The sequence below is a fragment of the Phoca vitulina genome, unplaced genomic scaffold (genome assembly GCF_004348235.1).
Source record: "Phoca vitulina isolate PV1807 unplaced genomic scaffold, GSC_HSeal_1.0 scaffold22, whole genome shotgun sequence".
NCBI classification, from domain to species: Eukaryota; Metazoa; Chordata; class Mammalia; order Carnivora; family Phocidae; genus Phoca; species Phoca vitulina.
The window spans coordinates 39,841,942-39,863,186 of record NW_022589725.1 but is presented as its reverse complement, the minus strand read 5'-3'; the positions used below and the strand labels follow the sequence as shown (position 1 = coordinate 39,863,186).

The following is a 21,245-nucleotide window of genomic DNA, read 5'->3' as shown; positions in this document are numbered from 1 at the left end:
ATACACAACAGTGAATTACACGACCATAAATATTAATATGGCTAATACCTAACTTTAAAATCATTCCAAATAATTTGCTCTTATTCGTTTACACTGGGTAAGAGTCTAATACAGCTTTCAGTCACTGAGCACCCACTCTGTGCCAGTCTCTTTGCGAAGCTGTGTCAGTTATCAACTTAATTTCCTCCCAGCTCCGAATGTGCCTTTCAATACGGGCTCTATAATAAACAATGGAATTCCTTCAGCAGAATTTTTCTCCTTCAAGGGAGCCGCATCTTACAGCTCTCTCAGCAGAAGGCGCTGAGGGGACATTGCAGGAGAAAGGGGCTTTCCAGCAACTTCCGGTGGGCGGGGCAATAGTCAGTCAGGTGATTGAGAGGACTTCCGATAGGTCCTTTGAGGGGTGGGCACAGGCCCTGGAGGCGGTTGGTCCGTAACCTTACAGCTTTGACAGGAGATAACTTGTCCGTGGACCTCCTGACATGGAAAAAAGAAGCCCTGGCATAGCCCTCATGCAGCACGCCTGTCATCAAGGGTCCCCCTGAGCAGCCTTCTGTGTGTAAACCCTCTCCTCTGCCCTGTCCACGCAGTCTGCTCCTGGGAAGGCCCTTGCCCCCTCCTAAGCCCAGGCTCCCACTGCACGCCTGGTGCCACCAACTACTGATGCACTTTCCCTGCCTGCCTTCCCGAGGGTGGCCTGTTGTTTGCCGAGCAGCTCCAGACCAGCTCCTCTGGCTAAACCACACGGCTTCTCTGCTGCCCAGTGGTCCATCCACACCTCCAGGGAGATCTGAACCCCTTTCAAGTTTGTCCTTTGAGGGGGGGAACCATCCCTCAGCCTTAGGGTACCAGGAAGAGTTCTCATGTCTTACAGCTAGTCCTTTGTTATAGTTGATCATTTTGATATTAAAATTTCTCTGTTTAATCTACTGTGTGGTTTCTCTCTCTCAGTTGGACCCCACTTTGCATATATGTCATCTCATTGAATCCTCCAAACCACTTGAACCCATGTGATACACACTCCCAATTTTCCTGCTATTTCTCTACTTACTTCAACATGTATAAGAAATTATGGTGGGGGCACCTGAGTGGCTCAGTTAAACATCTGACTCTTGATTTTGGCCCAGGTCATGATCTCAGGGTTCTGGGATGAAACCCCGCTCATCATGGAGTCTGCTTGTCCCTCTCCCTCTCCTCCTTCCCCCACATGTGCTCTCTCTCTCCCTCTCTCAAATAAAGAAATAAAATCTTAAAAAAAAAAAAAAAGAAAGAAAGAAATTACAGTGATCTACGGATCACTACTTGATGTGCTTGGCAGCCCAGAACTGAGACTGAACTTCTGAAAAGTGGCAGCTGCCGCACAGTTAACGAGACGCACAAAACAGGTAAAGTAAGATTTCTGAGGAAATTGAAGACCTTTGAGGATATTAGGCCCTGAAGAGTCCTGATAAACCACAGCATATACCTATTGGCCTTTGTTTGCCTATACTAGGAAAAATGGGAAAAAAAAAAAAATCAGAACAGGAGCAGAAGCTAAAATTCAAGGAAACGATTATCTGCTGTATGTGGAACCACAGGAGTGGATGGACCCTCCAGAATAGTTAGGTCTCTACCCATTCATTTCTCCGGCTCACACTCTGCTCTCACCTTACTTCTGGAATGATCCCCGACTCTGCGACCTGCAAGGCTTGCCCAGGCCTGAGCCTCCTGTGTGACTCCAACTTCTCCATCCCCAATTTGTCTTTCTTACTGAGACCCTCACCTGTGTTCTTCAGGGTGCCCTGACGGCATTTGGATATCAGCCTTGGCTTCACCCATGGGGCTTACCAGACCTACTGGCTGCCTTGTGTACACACTGACCCCTTGGCCGTGGTCTTCAATCTGCCATTCCTTCCCCAGCCTTTTTCCCTGTCCTGCCCCCTCCAGATCTGCTCTGTGAAGGGCCTCTGCTGACCCCCCATGACATCACCTTTATGATTAAAGTTTGTTGTTTTCTGATGAGATGGTCAATGAAGAAGCCTAGGCTGGCTTCTTGTTACGTTCACAATCATAAACCATCAAGGTACATTCAAAGCAAAGCCCCACTTCATCTCATTTGCATTTTTTTCTAAGGAGTGCCTCACATTTGTTTGAGTGAGGTTGTTCTCCAGTAGCAGAAATAGAACAAGCAGCTGGTCTGTGGCAATGAGTGTCTCTGTTTATGGATGCCCTAGAGTTGCTGTATAAACTGTTAATACACTTTGCTATCCATTTCTGGGTGGAGATCAAAAATTTTATCCAGGGACACTGGGTGGCTTTGTTGGTTAAGCATCTGCCTTTGGCTCAGGTCATGATCCCAGGGTCCTGAGATCGAGCCTCGCATCGGGCTCCCTGCTCAGTGGGGAGCCCGCTTCTCCCTCTACCTGCCACTCCCCCTGCTTGGGCTCTCTCTCTCTCACTCTCTCATTCTCTGACAAATAAATAAATAAAATCTTTAAAAAAAAAAAGAAAAGAAAATATATTTTTCAAAAAAAAATCTTATCCAGCTCTACACAAGGGTATATGTCAATTATATCTCAATGAAGCTGGAAGGAGAAAGAAAAAAAGTTAGGCAATATGGGATTTGCAACAGGTTTTAAATTTCAATTGGTATATCTGAAAACATTTTCAGCAGAATTTTTTTTTAAATTTTATTTATTTGAGAGAGAGTGAGAGAGAGAGAGCACAAGAGCGGGTAGGGTCAGAGGGAGAAGCAGACCCCCTGCTGAGCAGGGAGCCCGATGTGGGACTCGATCCCGGGACTCCAGGATCATGACCTGAGCCAAAGGCAGTCGCTTAACCAACTGAGCCACCCAGGCACCCTTCAGCAGAATTTTTAAAAAGTTTATGGCGTGTAGACAGAATTCTTCTTGAGTCCAGTAGTTAACATGTAATTTCTCATACTTTTATATTTAATTGTATTTCTGGAGATGGGAGGTAGGGGCTGGGACAGGAGCCAATGATACCTGGGGCAGGATGGGTCCTTGGGCCCATATCATGTCCTTCCCTGGGAGTCTATGAAATGCACCTTTGTACTACATCTCTGGAGGATGAATTGGTGTTCTTTTTTCCTAAGAATTTAAATATTCCATTCTTTCAAGTTTTACATATTTAGCTGGTTGCTATTATAACTATGGGCATTCCAAAGAACACACACAACTTGCTTATACTGCAACCAACACTTAAATACTGTTCTCGGTTCTGGCCCCCCTTCCATGGTCCTCCCACACCAAGCAGGATGCACCTAATCTGGCCCCATGTAGAAAATTTCTTTCTTACAATGATACCTCAGATCTTTCTCCCTGCCTCCTTCTCTTGGAAATCTATTCTGTTTTTTCTTAATCTGGTTTGGTTCCTTAGGTGACAAAGATAGCTGCTCATTGGGAAAATGCTCTTGTCTGGCCTCACTTTTCCCTACAGAGCCTCTGGACTTGAATTTCCTTTCTGAATCACAGACTTGTATATCACCTTCTTTAAGATAGGGTTTGGGGCACTTGGGTGGCTCAGTCAGTTAAGCATCCAACTCTTGATTTGGGCTCAGGTCATGATCTCAGGATCACAGGATCCAGCCCCAAGTCAGGCTCCACTTCCACTTCGGTGCTGGGCATGGAGCCTGCTTAAGATTTTCTCTCTCTCTCTCTCTCCCTCTGCCCCTCCATCCCACTGCACACACCTGCTCTCTCTCTCTCAAAAAAGATATTAGGGTTTTGCTACAAGATATTGCAAGAGTGGTGACTTTTCACATTTAGTCTTTGTATACCAACTTACGTAGAAGGAAAGTTAAACAGAAAAAATTCAATTCAAAAGGTAACAATAAGTGGGGGAAAAAACCCCACAAATGTTTCTGTTTTCCCGGGAATTTGTTAGTTAAAAGCTGAAAGTCACTTGTTGTTTTTGGGTTTCCCTAAGAATGGGTCTTAAAATATGATGTTACCTCTGTGTATAAGGACTTCTCATGCATTCACAGTATGCCATTTTACAGCCTCCAATTTTGTTCCATTTAATTTTCCCTTAAAGATCCTTTTGGACTTTTTTTTGACTCTTTGATATTGCCATGATGTTACGGAAATGACAATGTGTTGTGTGGTTTCCTGTTCCTGCATGACCCTCACAGCTGTGAGCACTTACCTTTAAATGGAAACTTCAGTCTCTACATCCTCTAGCCTTGGAAATGATAATACCTTTAGTAAAGAGAATTTCAAAAAGAAAAAAATCTTATCCAGTACAGAATGGCTTTGGCTTTGGAATACGAGTTGGCACAAAGGTCAGTCCTTAAAGTAGCTCGGTTGTCACCACTCCTCACGTAAGAAACTATATCACTAATGGACCATGTTGGATGGGGAGAGGAGACATGAGGAGGGCGTCCAGCAGCCACTCTGCTCACAGGTCCAATGCACCTCCCCTCCCCAGTGCAGCTTTGTCACATTGCCCTCTGTATGAGTTTCCTAGAGCTGCTGTAACAAAATACACCAAACTTGGATGGCTTAAATCAACAGAAATTTATTCTCTCTCACTGCCCTGAAGGCTAGAAGTCCACAATCAAGGTGCTGAGAGGACCACACTCCATTGAAGTCTCTAGGATAGGACAGTTCTTTGTTTCTTCTTGGTTTCTAGTGGTTGTTGGCAAACCTTGGTGTCCCTGGACTTGTGGACATACCACTCTGGTCTCTGCCGTTTTCTACATATGTCCTTCCCTCTGTGTCCCCTCCTCCACGTCTTCACATTGCCTTCTTACAAGGACACTAGTCATTGGACTATGACCCACATCAATCCAGTGTGAGCTCATCCTAACTAATTGTATCTGCAAAGAACTATTTCCAAATAAGATTACATCCTGAGGTTCTGGGTGGACATGAGTTTTGTGGGAAAAATATTCTTTCCAGTACAGCTTCTATAACCAAAATGACCTTACAATGAATTAACTTGTATTATAGACTAGCAGATTTTCATTGTACATCTCAGGCTACAACTTGATTTTGAATTTCATGAAGTCCTAAACTGTGGCTTTCCTCCGGATGGATCCATTTTATTTCTTTAGAGAGCCTAGGACACATGTTTTCCATGTCTGGATTAGTTCTTGCTTTTTAATGTGACTAACAGCCAGTAACCCACAAGCTTAGTTAGATAAGGGATATAGACGAAGACTGTAAACAGTCTCCCTTCCTCTCTTAAAGAGATGTTTCTAGTGCATCATCTGGGAGAAGGAGAAGAAGCTGGGGAAGGTGAATAAGAAGAAGCAAAAAGGGGTGCCTGGGTGGCTGGGTCGGTTAAGCAACCGACTCTTGATTTCAACTCAGGTCATGATCTCAGGGTCCTGGGATGGAGCCCTGCGGTGAGCTCCCTGCTCAGCGGGGTATCTGCTTCTCCCTCTCCCTCTGATACCCCCCACCCTGCTCATGCTCTCTTTCTCTTAAAAATATAAATCTTAAAAAAAAAAAAGAAGAAGAAGCAAAAAGCTTTGTGCAAATTGGCTCAAGCAAGGACACACACACTCTCACATCATGAGCACTGGACATTTGCGCTCTGTACATCTGCACACTTAGGAAAGGGATTGTCCTAAAAAGAGAGAGGTTTGCTGAAATTTCACACCAGATTTGCTTAAGAATACACATGCTGATGCGCAGAAATTTTAGAGAATATAAAAATACAAAGGAAAATTCCCGCAATTGTCTCCCAGTCCCTCCCAGAGAAAGCCACTCTAAATATTACATATATTTATATATATATTTATAAATACATATGTAAATATTATATAAACACACACACACATATATATCCTTTCTAATCCCGCTTGTCTGTCTGTCATCTATCTATCCATCCATCCATCGTCCATCTATAAGCTATCTACCTCTCCATCTGAGGCAGTCAGGACCCCTCAGGTCTCCGACTACAGGGAATGAAACTGAGCAGCCAACTGCCGCACCTTGATTCCCATCGCTGTCCTCAGCCAAGGACCTGGTGTGGCAGGGCCCTAAGGCAGGCCCAATCTTGGAAGGTGCAAGACTCCTCTGATGGGTGCTTTTAGCCTGAAGACTCCCGCTGGGCTGGATAAACTCTCTCAGAAATGCAGTCAGACAGACCCATCTGGTTTCCCTTGAGCCCCCTTCAGCACGTGGGGTCACTCTGCACGATGGTCTGAGGCTCCCCATTTCTCCGAGCTCCCTCCCCATCTTCTCTCACAGGAGTTTCCCTTATACATCTTTTGTGCATCTAAATGCCCTTTGAATGTCTGGCACATGACTGACCTGGACATCTACCAATATGTCCATTTGAGTACCAAGCATATTTTACAAAACTGTTATAATATTGGTCTCTTTTGTTTAAGCAAAGTGAGGCCAGATTTTGAGAAAAATCTTGGCTGAGTGTTTGAAAGGAAATTGTGACATAAAGTTTAAAAATGAACGCAAAAGAAGCTTAGTGGTTGTATCCCAACTCAGTGAATTTACTTAGTCCCATTTTACATTCTGCCTGACCTTGGAGCAACCCACATACAGATCCTCGAAGCATTGCAGTTGTGCTCATATTCCAAGGAGTAAAGCCAAGATGAGGAGCCAGACATTCCACAAGGCCCCAAAAAGGCAGGTTTGAATGAGTGTTAGTGGGAGTTTGACTCTCAAATCCAGAGGAAACACAGGGGATATGAGTAAGACTCAAAGATTTGCATGTTGTTGCCACAAACGAAAACTCCTCTGCATAGCTCTCCAGGTTATAAGGAGCTACCCAGTCTGTTCCCAGGGCCTGGGAAAGTCAGTTGGGCCAGCCCTGTCCCTGGACACCAGTATGCACTGCCAGAAAGATGCCATGCTAGTTTGAGAAGCTAAAGTCGCACATATAATTTAAGAAGACTACACTTACAGACACAGTCCATATGACTACATGAAAAACAATTCTTATCTTTCAAATTACATGGCTCTGGATGTCATTAGAGTTGTAAAAGATTTTCTTTGGACTCACTTCAATCACAATCATGTGGATATTTTTCACATATTGGAGGGGAAATGTCAGCCAATGCTAAATCTCAAACATGTCCATGGCATTCATGGAAACAAGATTAGATTTACTCTCTTCACTCAGGGTGGAGGTGCAGTATTGTGATATAACAAAAAATATGGATTTATTGTCTTTGTCCCCACTACCTTGCACAGAGTTCCTAAAGACCTTGTCATTTCCTGAGTGAGAGGAGCATCCTCTGTTATTCCTAATGGACCATTTTCAACCACAGCTGAGTTTCTTCTAATGAGGTAACTCTTGCCTGGGTCCCAGAGAGCTTCAGGAGGTGGGCTGGTTGCCAGAGGAACCCACCAAGTGATTAGAGGGTTGTAACTTTCATCCCCACCCCATGACCTGCAGGGGGAGGAGAGGGGTTAGAGATTGAGTTCAATAACCAATGGCCAATGATTTAATCAATCATGCCTATGTAATGGAACCTCCAGGAAAACCCTAAGCTACCAGGGTCAGAAAGCATCCGGGTTGGTGCCAGGAGGGTAGCATGCCTGGAGAGGACATGGAAGCTCGGCACCCTTCCTTCTGTACCCTGCCCTATGCTCTCTTTCATTTGGCTCTTCCTGAGTTTCAGCCATTATAATTAGCTGGCAACCAAGGTAAAGTGCTTTCCTGAGTTCTATGAGGTATTCTAGCAAATTATCAAACCTCAAGAGAGGGTCAGTATGGGTGGCCCAGACTGTTCATGAAACTTCCCAAGATCATAATAACGTCAACCCTTTAACAGAAACCACTGAGGGACGCCTGGGTGGCTCAGTCAATTAAGCGTCTGCCTTCAGCTTAGGTCATGATCCCAGCGTCCTGGGATCGAGCCCCGCATCGGGCTCCCTGCTCAGCGGGGAGCCTGCTTCTCCCTCTCCCTCTGCCTGCCGCTCCCCCTGCTTGTGCTCTCTCACTCTCACTCAAATAAATAAATAAAATCTTAAAAAAAAAAACCCAAAAAACAGAAACCACTGCAAATTTTGCAAAACCCTTTCAATACACAAAACAGTGGCTAAAGACACCAGCCCACCCACCAAGGCTTAGCAGAGGTGGAGGGCTGATTTCAAATGTGCTGATATTTTTTTTTCTTTGTCAAATTTATTGAGGAATGATTTGCATATGATAAGTTACATCTAAAATGAATGAATTCTGACCATTGTATATGCCTGCAAAATCACCACCACAGTCAAGACCCAGACAATTCCGTGAACCCAGAAAGGTTCTTTATTACTCTTTTAAAGTCCATCCCTCCCTCTAATCCCGAACCCAGGAAACCACTGATCTGTTATTACCACTGTAGATTAATTTGTTTTTCGTTTTTTGTTTATTTTTCAGGGGTGGGGAACAGGAGGGATAGAGGGAGATGGAAAGAGAGAATCTTAAGCAGGCTCCACAAACCTGACGGGGTTCCATCTCATGACCCTGAGATCATGACCTGAGATGAAATCAAGAGTCGGACACTTAACCGACTAAGCCACCCAGGCATCCCTAGATTAATTTGTATTTGATATATATTGAATAATAACATATGGACTCTTATGTGTCTGGTTTCTTTAGCTCAGAATAATGTTTTGGGGAGTTGCCCATGTTGTACAAGTATCAGTGGCTCATTCCTTTTTAATACTGGGAAGTATTCCATTACATGGTTACAAGACATTTTGCTCATCCATTCACCTGTTGAAGGAGATGTGTTCCCTGCTTCCCCCACCACCCAGTTTCTGCTATCGGAATATTACTGCTATGAACATTTACGTACAAGTCTTTTGTGTAGGCCTGTGTTTTCATTTCTCTTGGATATATACCTTGGAGTGGAATGACGAGGTAGTGTGGTACATACAAGTTACAATTTTAAGAAACTGCTGTCTTAGTCCACATGGGCTGCTCTAAGGGAATATCATAGACTGGGTGGCTTATAAACAACAGAAATTTATTTCTCACAGTTCTAGAAGTTGTTGAATCCAAGATCAAGGCCCTGGTGTCTGGTAAGAGCCTTTTTCCTGGTGCTTACACAGCTATTTCCTCATTGTGTCCTCACATGGCAGAAAGGGCAAGTTAGCTCTCTGGGGTCTCTTCTATAAGGGCACAAACCCCATTCATGAGGATTCCAATCTCATGCCCTTATCACTTTCCAAAGGCCCCATCTCCTAATACTATCCAACTGGGGATTAGGTTTCAACATACGAATCTGGCGGAGGACATGAACATTCAGTCGACAGCCCCTGCCAAATTGTCTTTCAAAGTCATTGAACCATTTTCCATCTCCACCAGAAATGTATGAGATTTCCAGTTGTTCTATATCCTTGTCGACACTTAATACTGTCAGTCTTTTCAATTCTAACCACTCTAAGGGGTGTGTAATGGTATCTCATTGTGATTTTAATTTTCATTTTCCTGATTACAAAATATGTTGAACAAATTTTCATGTGTTTACTGACCACTTGTATATCATGTTTTATGATATATCTTTCCAAATCTTTTACCCATTTTTGAGTTATTTATATTCTTATTATTGAGTTATAAAATTCTTTATCCTGGATGTAAGTCTTTTCTGAGATATATGCATGGCAAACATTTTCTCCCATTCTTTGGCTTACTTTTTTATTTACTTGTGTATTTCAAAGAGCAAAATTTTTTCTTTTGATAAAATCCAACTTATTACCTTTTTCTTTCTGTTGTTTGTGTTTTTTCTGCCTTTGCCCACTCCGAGGTCATGAAGATTTTTTTTTTCTTCCAGGAGACTTGTAATTTCAGCTTTTACATTTATTCTATGACACGGTTTGTGCTAATTTTTGCATTTGGTGTGAGGTACGGGGCAATTCTCATATGTTTCCACATGGATACCCATAGTTATTTTAGCACAATGTCTTCCTTTTCATTGGTTCCTTTGCCAAAAATCGATTGACCATGTATGTGCAAGTCTATTTCTGGCCTCTCTATTTTTCCTCCATGAGGTCATATCTATCTATTGTTTGATTAATATTGTGATGTTATTGCTTTATTATTATTGTAGCATTATAGTAAGTCTTCATATAAGTCTTCTATCTTTGTACTTACTTTTTAAAAATTGCTTTGAGCATTTAATGTCAATCAGATTTTCATTTGAACTTTCAATCAGATTTTAAGATCAGCTCGTCCATTTCTACAAAAAAAATTCTGGGATTTTGACTGGGATTTTACTGAATCTACAGATCAATTAAAAGAAAGTTGTCCTCCCCAATAATAATGGAATCTTCCATTAACAAATATGATATTATTTAGGTCTTCTAATTCATGTCAGCAATGATCTATAATATTCAGTGAAAAGTTCTTGCACATCTTTGTTGAACTTCTAAGAATTTCTATTTTGACAGTACTTATAAATGGAATTTTGAGATTTTCTTTTGCTACTAGTATTTAAAGTCATTTGCCACTGCTATATTAAAGTGCTGTTGATTTTTGTACATTAGCCCTATATCATGTGACCTTGCTAAATTTACTTTTTAATTCTAGTAGCTGTTTTGTCTTCAGGATTTTCTACATAAACTGGCATGTCCTCCATAAATAGAGACAAACACACTACTTCTTTAGTGATTTTGTCTTAATGCTTTCTTATTTTTTGCCTAATAAAAAGAAGTGTTGAGAGTGATATTCTTAAGTATGATGTTAGCTCTGGTTTTTCATAAATATCCTTTATCAGGTTGAAGAAGTTACTTACTCTTTCTACCTTGCTAGGAGTTTCTTATCATAAATGGGCACTGAATTTTGTCAAATGATTTTCTGCATCTATTGATACAACCATTAATTCTATTTATAGTGTGAATTACATTGATAGATTTTTTTCCAGTGTTAAACTTGCATTTCTGGAATGTACATTTTGTGGTTGTGATTTATTATTCTTGTTATATATTGCTTAATTTGATTTGCTAATATTTTGCGTAAGTAGTTTTAGTCTATATTCTTGATGGATATTGGTCTGTAGTTTTCTTTCTTTGCATTATCTTTGCCTGGTTTTGGTGTTAGTGTAAAGTTGGCCTCACAAGGTAAGTTGGAAAGCAATCACTCCTTGCCATTTCTATTTTAAATGATATCAGTATAGCCACACCAGCATTCTTATGCTTACCATTTGCCTGGTGTATCTTTTTGCATTCACCTATTTTCAACTTATTTGCATCTTTATAATTACATTGTGTTTCTTATAAACAGAATATATTTGAATCTTGTTTTATAATTAGTTCTGGTAATCTCAGTTTTTAACTAGAGCATTGGTCCATTAACTTTCAATGCAATTATTGTGATGAAAGGAAAAACTCTCTAAAGGCCTGATACACAAGGGAAACTATTTTAGATTTTTTTTCTTAGTCAGCATGACTGTAAATAAACTTTGTTCCAACCAAAAACCTGATTTATGGCCCACCATGCATGCACTGTACATCTGCTTTGTGAATGAGTAGCTTAAAGGAAAACCATCTTGTCCTTGAAAGATTGATCAATGTTCTTGCTCCCTGCATTCCTTTATGATAAAACTTGTGATTCCTGCCTATATGCTAATCTATAATCTTTTGAGCTTTTACAATATTTAAAAAAGTACATAAGCCTGTAAAAATGGTTCATTCTCTGGAGCACTTTCTTCCCTGTGAAGAGTATGTTTCCCGGGCAGGTGTCCTAACTTGGGCTTGAATAAAACTCTTTCTTTCTTTTAGAGATTCTAAAAGGTTTGTTCAATTTGCATTGACATTGTTATGGTTAGATTTAAATCTACCATTTTATTACTTATTTTCTCTTTTCTTCCTCTTTTTTTTTAATTTTCCTGCATTCATTTTGATTATTTGAATACTTTTTAGAATTCTATTTTAATTTTATTATTGTCCATACTTCTTTGCATTATGTTCACTGGCACTCTACAATATAAACTTAACTTTTTCTTTGTGTTAACATTATACCACTTCACATAAAATAAAGAAATCTTATAACCATCTAGGTCCATTAACTGTACTGACTTTTAACCATCCTTTAGAATGAGAAAGCTATTTGTTTCCACAATATTAAATCTCCTGGATTCCTTTAACACTAATAGCTGAGGACTTAATGATAAGTTATCGCATATTTTGTGACTACGAACCCTTCTGGACATTGTAGCCATATTCCCCACCATGCTATGGTTCCTTGTAAGGGTAACATCTATGACATTGAATCTAAGGAAGGGGTAGCCTCATGTGGCTTTCAACATGAGACTTCCCATTCAAGAACAGGAGTAGACAGACTTGAGAAGCCTGTCCATAGACCGGGGACTGCCAGTGAAACCCTCTGCCTAGTTATGAGCTATAGCAACTATACTTTCTGAGACATACGGGTAGACTTGACTAGGTGTGGATGAATAAATACCATGAGACTAATTAAGAGATGATAAAGGGCCACAAAGAAGTATGTGTTATGAGGACCAAAAACTGTATAATAAACACTAAGAAGTAGGGGAAAAGATAATTGAGTAGATTATGTTGACTCTAGTTGGAGTGAAACTGGAAAGATCTATAAAAAGCAGCAGATTCTGAGCAACTGACCTATGTTGCATCCACGGTGGGGCTCTGGAGTGATGATGTGATAGTTATTAGCACCGTTTAGCCCATAGTTCTTTCCCTTCTAGCCGCCTGGTAGGATTGCACTTTCAGCTCCACCATATGACTAGGCCTGGCCAAGTTTTGAGTTTGAATGAGTTTCGAGGAGTGCGATATACCACTTATGAGATGGGGCCCTTGCTTGCTGAGATGAGTTTCCATAAATCTTTTGCCCTCTGGCGAAGTGCCCAGCAATGCTCAATATGGTGCCTGCTCTCTAAGCCCAGGGTCCTGAGTAACCGTGATGAACAGAGCGTTTTGCTGGCCAGTGAGAAACCAGTACGGTAGACAAGAAATACACCTCTGTTGTTTCAGGCCAACAGAGGTTTAGAAGGATGTTTATTACCACAGCATAACCTGGCCCTTCCTGACTATCAGAGAAGATTATGAACTTTTGCTTCTGTTAAAACTAAACACAAATGGAAACCAGACTGGAACATGTCCTGAGCAGACAAAAGCAGTTTAGTCAGCAACACTTAATTTACCTTGTTTTGTGAGACAAGCCAGACTAGCTCGACCTGCGTCTCTTTTTGCATACACCTCTGAAAATCATTAGCAAAACTTAAAGATTTTATTTATTTATTTTACAGAGAGAGAGTCAACAAGCAGGGGGAGGGTCAGAGGGAGAGGAGAAGAAAGAATCTCAAGCAGACAAGAGAGAGAGAGAATCTCAAGCAGACGCCCAGCTAAGCATGGAGCCTGACTTGGGGCTTGATCTCACAACCATGAGATTATGACCTGAGCCGAAACCAAGAGTCAGATGCTTAACCTACTGAGCCATCCAGGCGCCCCTAGCAAAACTTAAATAGTTCCCTAAAATTGATATGAAGTGACCACTAACCAATTCCCTTTCATTTAAGAAAATTCTAATATTGTAACCAATCACTATGAAGAACAGTCCCTGCTTTCACACTAGGTAAGCTGCTTGCTCACAATATATCTATGATCCTCATTTCATGTTTTGGTTTGAGTGTTCCCAGTTTGCAAACATCTTTTTGGGTCCATGCACAATAAATTTATACTAATGACTACTTCAGTGATTCATTGGTTTTACTTTTCTGGTTTTTTTCCTGAACTTTTGGTACTTCTGAAATCCCTAAAACCAGCTTGGTTCCAGGTACAGCTTTTATGAGACCTTCCTGAGGGGTTCCTGATGGGGTTTCTCTGAGCTGAATTGTGTCTTCCTCAAATTTATGGGAAGTCTTAACCTCCAGTACTGCAGAATGTGACTGGATAGGAGATAGGGTCTATTGAGAGGTAATTAAGTTAAAATGAGGTCACAAGGGTGGGGTCCTAAACCAGTAGGACTGATGTCCTTATAAGAAAAGGAAGGGGTACCAAGAGGGCGCACAGAAGAAAGGCCACATGAAGACACAGCAAGAAGGCAGCCAGCTGCCAGCCTGGAGGTGAGGTCTCACCAGAAACCAACCCTGCCAGCACCTTGGTCTTGGACTTCTCCCAAAGTATGAGAAAATACATTTCTGTGGTGTAAGCCCCCCAGTCTGTGCTATTTATTATGGTGGCCCTAACAGACTACTATGGGATCTCTGTCTTCCTGATTGCTTTGTGTGTCTTTTTAATTAATCCTCATTACTTAAGTTTGCCATAAACTCAATTCCTTAAAAACAAAAAGCCTAACTAATTCCTACACTCTCCATATGTGTAAAAAGTATTGAAATTTCAGAATCACAGTAAAGATGATCCTTACTGTATGTCAGATACTGGAAAGGTACAGAGAATGTCAGAGGGAGCTGTACCCATCAATCTTACGGGAAATTAAATAATAAGCACAGCTAATTTTCTCTTTTGTTTGAAGGGTTGTGGACACACTAAACTCTGTCATAGAACATTTCCTTGACAACCACTGGCTCTGACGGGTAAAGGAAATCAACTAAGAACCCAGCAATAACTTTGCCGGCACCGCATAATGATATAAAATAAAAGACAGAATGGAGGAAGATTTAGCCTCACTCCTAAAGAAAGGAAAGCGACGATCTACAACCCCGGACAGGATATTTAACATGGGATTTACCGACTCTCCTAGGCTGGATATCCTGGAATATGTGTTGCTTAGAACCTCAGAGAACAGAGGCCAAGAAGATGACCTGAACAGACGTCAGAAAATTTAATAAAGAGAAGTGTGAGCAGCAGGATTTTATCGATGTAGGGCACAGCAAAGAAGCTTCTTTGAGAAATTCATTTTCAATGTAAAAAGCTTGAAAATTCTTCTCAGCTTGAAGAATGGTAGGAAGGAGGCTGCCAGCTTTCAAAGCTACAATTACCACCTACCAGCCCATGGCTTCCAAGTGTGCACATCCATTAGATCCTGCCCCCACCCTCCAGACTCCAATTTCTAAAACTAGGGAAAAACTCTTTTCAATGGCTTATAGGTATCTCAAACTCAGCAAGTCAAAACTCATCACGCGGCCCCCACCAACACCTGTTCCTCGCCCATTATATGATCCAAGGAAGGTCGCAGCCTAGCACCCCTGAGTCTACATCATACTGGCCTCCCCCACCCTCTCATCAGCTTAGAGCAAATGCCCACAGGACTATCTTTCACCATCTGGTGTTAATATACCAACATGGCAGGAAAAGTCATTTAAAGGCTATTAACCTCAGAACTTTTATTAACTATAAAAGCAAACATCAGCTGTGACCAGTAGATTTAAATTCATTGAAGACTAGCTCGGTGATTTGTGTCTCTGGAGAAACTGAACTTTCAGAAACCAAAAGGGGTTGCTCGGTAATATTTTTTTGTGAATAAATGAATGATGAATAAATGGATGATTCAGATTCAGGGGAACGCTGGCTCAATCAAACAGGACTGAACTTTGATCTTTAAAATAAAGGCACTGGATTTCATGATCTCTCTGTTTTCTCCCAGGCTGTGAGTCTCATACTCACTAAGGACCGCTGCTGGTCCTGGGTGGTGAGGGGTGAAATCTGGAGAACCAAAGCCCAGAGAGAATCCGTGGTTTCGCCTCTCCAACCCATGGCCTGGATATAATGTCACAGGGCAGCCTTGTACAACAGGTTCTGCTGGACCTACTGTTCACTTTACATAATCATTGAGGAAGCTATAGGGAAACTATTTGTCAGCCAACTCATGGGGCTTTTCACCTGACACTGAGCATATTTTTTCCATACAGCAGCCTGACACACCCAACTCACCCTTGAGAATGCATGCACACATGCTGTTGAAGAGGGTGGGCTCTACTGAAAACCACTGAACTAGGAAACTCTCTTGGCTCTTTGTAGTTCTAGGCTTTTCTCCCAAGTCAGTGACTTTTATTAATGAATTATGTAATCTCCTAAGAAATCTCTATGGCTTGAAAGGGCAATAAGAAAATACAGAAGGGGGCACCTGGGTGGCTCACTCAGTTGAGTGAACAACTCTTGGTTTCGGCCTTCCGGTTTCTTGGTTTCACGGTGTCAGGGTCAGCTCAGGTCATGATCTCAGGGTTGGGAGATCGAGCCCTGCATGGGGCGCACACTGAGCAGGGAGTCTGCTTGAGAGTCTCTCCCTCTGCCCCTCCCCCCACGTGCTCGCTCGCTTGCTCTCTCTCTCCTCTCTAAAATAAATACATAAATCTAAAAAAAGAAAAGAAAATACAGAAGAATAGCCAGGTTCCTGGTTCTAGGGTAAGAAAAAGAATTTACAGATGAAAAGAAACAAGGCAAATGTTGATAGCTTGTGGCTCATCAAAGGCGGGGCATCGCTCCTTTGCTTCTGCATCTGGGCAATTAGCGCAGTCGGTGTGCAGTGCATGGTCCTTATGGTTTTGAAAGAACTGCTTCCACACACTTTTCTGTGATCATTCTGATTGTTCTCTAAAGACTTAAAGAGTTTGCTTTTCTCCTCAAGTGTTTCTTTTCCAAATCCATTTCCACAGCTGCTCAACCCTCTCTCCTGACAAAGGAAGGACAACTTGATAACCAGTGCGGCTTTGTTCTTTTTTCCTGCACTTGTGAGCTGGAGGGAGTTCTAACCACCCATAAAGGGCTCACAGCGTAGGCTGGTTGAAAATCGATTTATACAATTCCCACTTCAATCATTGTTTCGTCAACCCAAAGAAAATGAATGAAACAAGTGTTTGTGAATCAAATTTGAGGAATTCCAATGAAATAATGATTGCAATGTCCCTCTCTGGCCCTGTACTGCTTAAGCTCCTGAATTGTAACATGCATCTAGGGGACAGATCTTTCAGGCTGCTGGTGAACAAGTCTACAGCATATCTGGGAGGTAAAAGTGTCACCCATTTGGGGACATTTAGGAGTCAGACTTGCCTCCTCCAGGTTGGTGAATCTCTGACCTCTCCAACATTCTGTTTGCATGGGAGTGTCCTCTGCCCTTCTGTTTTTCCCGCTCTTTCCATCTCTCCAGCCTGCTCCAAGCATTATCCCAAGCTATTCCTGTGGTTGCATCACACCTGGGTGCATGTGCATGCATGTGCGTGCACACACATGATCCCTTCAGGCCCCCACAGCCAGCACCATATTTCACTGTCAATGGCAGCTTTGGCCTAACTTCCAGATGTTTTGTTGAGAGTGCATGTCTGAAGGAAATCGCTTGGGTCCCAGGCTGGGTAAGCACCAGACACCTGCCCTCCCTGCACGGTGGGTCAGAAACAGCCCCGGGAGAGGTGTCTCACAGCTCAGGTGCACATGCTGAGCCCTTGGGCGGGGGGTAAAGTTCACTCCCCAGACAACTAAAACCAACCAGCCAAGGCTCCATGGCCCAGTTTGTCTGAGGTTTAGGGCTTATCCCCATTTCTATGCCAACAGATGTCAATCAGATTGCCTTTCTTGTGTGGAACCTCCTCTCAAATACAGGAAGGGCAAAGGGTCATTTATTCATCACCTACCATGTCCCAGACATCTATGCGTATTTTTTCACATCCTCCTTGAAACCACTCTCTGAGGTCAGATTAATTGTCCCATTGTACACATGGGAAAATGGAGGCACAAATGGATTGAGTCACCTGCTCAAGACTGTACAACTTGTAAGGTTCACCTCTACCTTATACCCTGAGCTGCCTACATTCTTGTCCAGAGGAAACTGTCTACTTGTATGTGGAGCCTCTCACCTCCTATCCTAGGAGCCTGAATAAAATGAAAGGAAATAAGGAGGTAAAAAGAGGACAAGAAAACGTTGCCTACCACACACGCTGAAGAGTCAAGTTTGTGCACAGCACTTCTCTAGGAAAAGCTGAGATGGCCTGATGGACCAGACAATGTGGCATCACTTAGGATGTGAGGAGATCTCTGGCTCAGAAGTACTGATGTAGGTGGACTTGTATTATTACTAACACCCGACTCTGACTCCAGTATCGATGTGTGTGATTTATCCTACAACTCCGAGCAATTAACTCAATTGGAGATAGAGTCAGACCCCACAGGTTAAGGACTCAGTCCCACAAAAATGTCCTCCCCGCTCACACTCCAGATGTCAGTCACAAGTCCAGGTTGTCACCTGTGCCTCTGATCAACTGGATATAGAAAGGAGGTTCCAACGCCCCCCTCCTCGGATTCGATTAATTTGTCAGAATGGCTCACAGAACTCAGAGAAGCATTTTACTGACCAGATGACCAGTTTGTTATAGAAGGATATAACTCAGGGCCAGCCAGATGGAAGAGATGCATAGGGTGAGGTATGGGGACAGTGTGTGGAGCTTCCATGCTCTCTCCAGACACACCACTGTCCCGGAATCTCCACGTTCACCAACCCAGAAACTCAGAACCGGGTCCTTTTGGGGTTTTGTTTTTGTTTTTGTTTTTGTTTTTTTTTAAAGATTTTATTTATTTATTTGACTGAGAGAGACACAGAGAGAGCACGAGCAGGGGGAGCAGCAGGAGAGGGAGAAGCAGGCTCCCCACTGAGCAGGGAGCCCAATGCGGGGATCAATCCCAGGACCCTGGGATCATGACCTGAGCCAAAGGCAGACGCTTAATTGACTGAGCCATCCAGGTGCCCCCCTTTTGGGTGTTTATGAAGGCATCATTACATAGGCACGATTGATTAGATAATTGGCTATTGGCCAAGCAGAGCCTTTCTCTGCTCCCTGGAGGTGGGACTGAAAGTTCCAACCCTCTACTCACATGGTTGGCTTCCCTGGCAACAGACCCCAAAACTTAGGTGACCTAGGGGCTTTCCAAAAGTCACCTCATTAACATAAAAAAGACACCTTCACAGCTGTCATCCCTGAAAATTCCAAGGGTTTTATGAACTCTGTGCCCTGAATGGGGATGAAGACCAAATATATATTTATTATAAATCACAATATTACAAATAACCAAATCTTCTGTACTTACTCTATGCCAGGCACCATTTTCATGTTTATGTGTATCAACTCACTTTAATTCTCACACAACCTGATCTCCATTTTACAGAAAAGAAACTGAGGCCCAGAGGAGTTCAGTAACTAGGGCAAAGTCACACAGCTGCAAGTCACGCAACCAGATATTGAACTAAGGCCAATGGCCTCGCCATCCATGCTCTTGGCCACACTTCACTGCCTTTAAATGACATCACTGGAGCTAGGACCCCTTGAAGGGAGGAAAGTCATAAACTAGAGAAAATCATAAAAGAAAATTCGCCTCCACACAACTGTTTTTAAAAATCTTTCCCAGATCCTGGGATGCCTGGGTGGCTCAGTTGGTTAAGCATCTGGCTTGGGCTCAGGTCATGATCCCAGGGTCTCGGGATTGAGCCCCGCATCGGGCTCCCTGCTTAGCAGGGAACCTGCTTCTCTCTCTCCCTCTGCCCCTCCCCCTCCTTGTGCTCGCTCTCTCTCTCTCTCTCTCTGTCAAATAAATAAATAAAATATGGGAAAAAAAATCTTTCCTAGATCCATGCAGCTTCCTCTGACAAGCTATTCACTATTGTCCTAGCTTGGTTTAAACTTGCCATCTTGTACTCAAAACCAGCAAGGTTGATGGCTGCCCCTCCTCCATGAAGAGATTGCCCTAAGGGTCAAAGGCCCACCATTCATGTTCACATGCCCAGTGCCCAGGACAGCCCCAGTGTGAACAGATGTTCCCTGAAGGTGTGAGAAGGAAGGACACTGGGACACTTCTCCCCCACTAGTAGCTACCCACCTCAAGCATTTAGGCTCAGGGAACAATCCTGCCGTTCAGTGTTGGAGCAGTGTGTCAGAGGGGAACACCCCAGTTTGCTCGAAGCTTCCTTGACAAATCCAAGTTCAAACTGAGTGTCACTCTTGGGAGTCGGGGAGGGAGAGCCGTGGTCCTGGACATGGCCGGAGCTGGGCAAGAACAGCCTCTGCACAGTCTCTCCTAGTCCCCAACCCCCCCATCCATTGATTCACTCTTTGTGTGGCCTTCATTCCTGCATTCCAGCCATTGACTCAGCAGCGCTTCAAGGCTCAGTGAGGCACGCTGGTCCCGGGAATGATGGCAGGAGCTGCTCGGAGAGAAATCACCGGGGTCACCTGGCAACTAGTTCGCCAAGTTAGGCCGGCAAAGAGATGGCAAGATGAGACGAGAGGAGGGCAGGGAATTCTAGCATAAGGGGTCTGGCAATTTAGGATCTAAGGCCAGCAACAAGCATGCATAATAAACAGAGGAGTAAATTGAATGAAAGGTAGAAGCTCTCTGTGAAGAAACTGGTGCTATGGTTTGCCAGCTTAGAAGAGCAGCCTGGAAAAGCAGTGGGAGGGCAACTTTTCACTATATCTTTTGGATCCTGAGCCACAGAATAAATTGTATCCAACAGACAACTTCCTGACAGTCTGTGTCTTTATAATAAAAATAACAATGAAGAACCATAAGCACCTGGCGATCTAGGCACTCAAAGGCTCAAAGAAGCGAGAAGAGCCAGCAGGAGATGTGAACCCAGATGTTCGAGAACGAGGTGGGGGCGGGGTGTCTCTGCTCATAACCCCTACATACTGTCCCTTCACGCCATGGGGACAACAGCCTCTGCCACATTAGGTTGTTGTGAAGCTTGAGTAAGGAAATCTCCATGAAGCACCATCCATGTGAGGGGCCCAAGATCTGGGCTCGGTCAGACATTTTCATTTGCCTCCCTCTACTACTCTCTCATTCCCTGTTGTCCTGGAGGGTGGACGCCAGCACAGCAAGATACCAAATGAATATATCACCAAGGAAAGGAATGAAAATCAGAGGGAAAGAAAGCGCAGGTGGAGAGGGAGAGATGAGGAACGGCACGGAGTACCAGTCAGGAGCCGACATGCTCTGGAGCCCTCTGCTCAGCTCAAGTCTCAGGCCGGGCCTGTGCTGGCCTCTTGGGCCTCTCAGATTAGATGGAGGAGGGGGAAGATGGGGAGAGATGGGACCCAAAAGAGACCTTGGTAGCATTGCTATGTTTCTTATTTAGCAAACGGACTCAGGAAAACCAGGGAGAACCGTCTGCTTACAGTAAATCACGTAGTGCCGTATTTCAAACCAGCTGCCCACTCAGAGCAAGCCAACCACCCTGCTGTGTCCAGGACCTGTTGTGACACAATGGCAGCCAACCCTCACCGAGTAGTCACCGCATGCTGAGTACTCGAGACACTAGAAGTTTAGTATCAATTTGCCAGCGACCTTATGAGCTAAGGAATATCATCATCCCAATTTTACAGAAATGAGGCACAGTGATGATCACAATCTTTCCTGGAGCCACAG

General features: G+C 43.2%; 1 protein-coding gene across 1 annotated transcript in view; it reads right to left on the bottom strand.

The window, feature by feature from the left end:
- SLC9A4 (solute carrier family 9 member A4) overlaps nucleotides 1-21,245 on the bottom strand; it is a 65,884-nt gene that overhangs the window by 32,904 nt on the left and 11,735 nt on the right. The window lies entirely within an intron of this gene.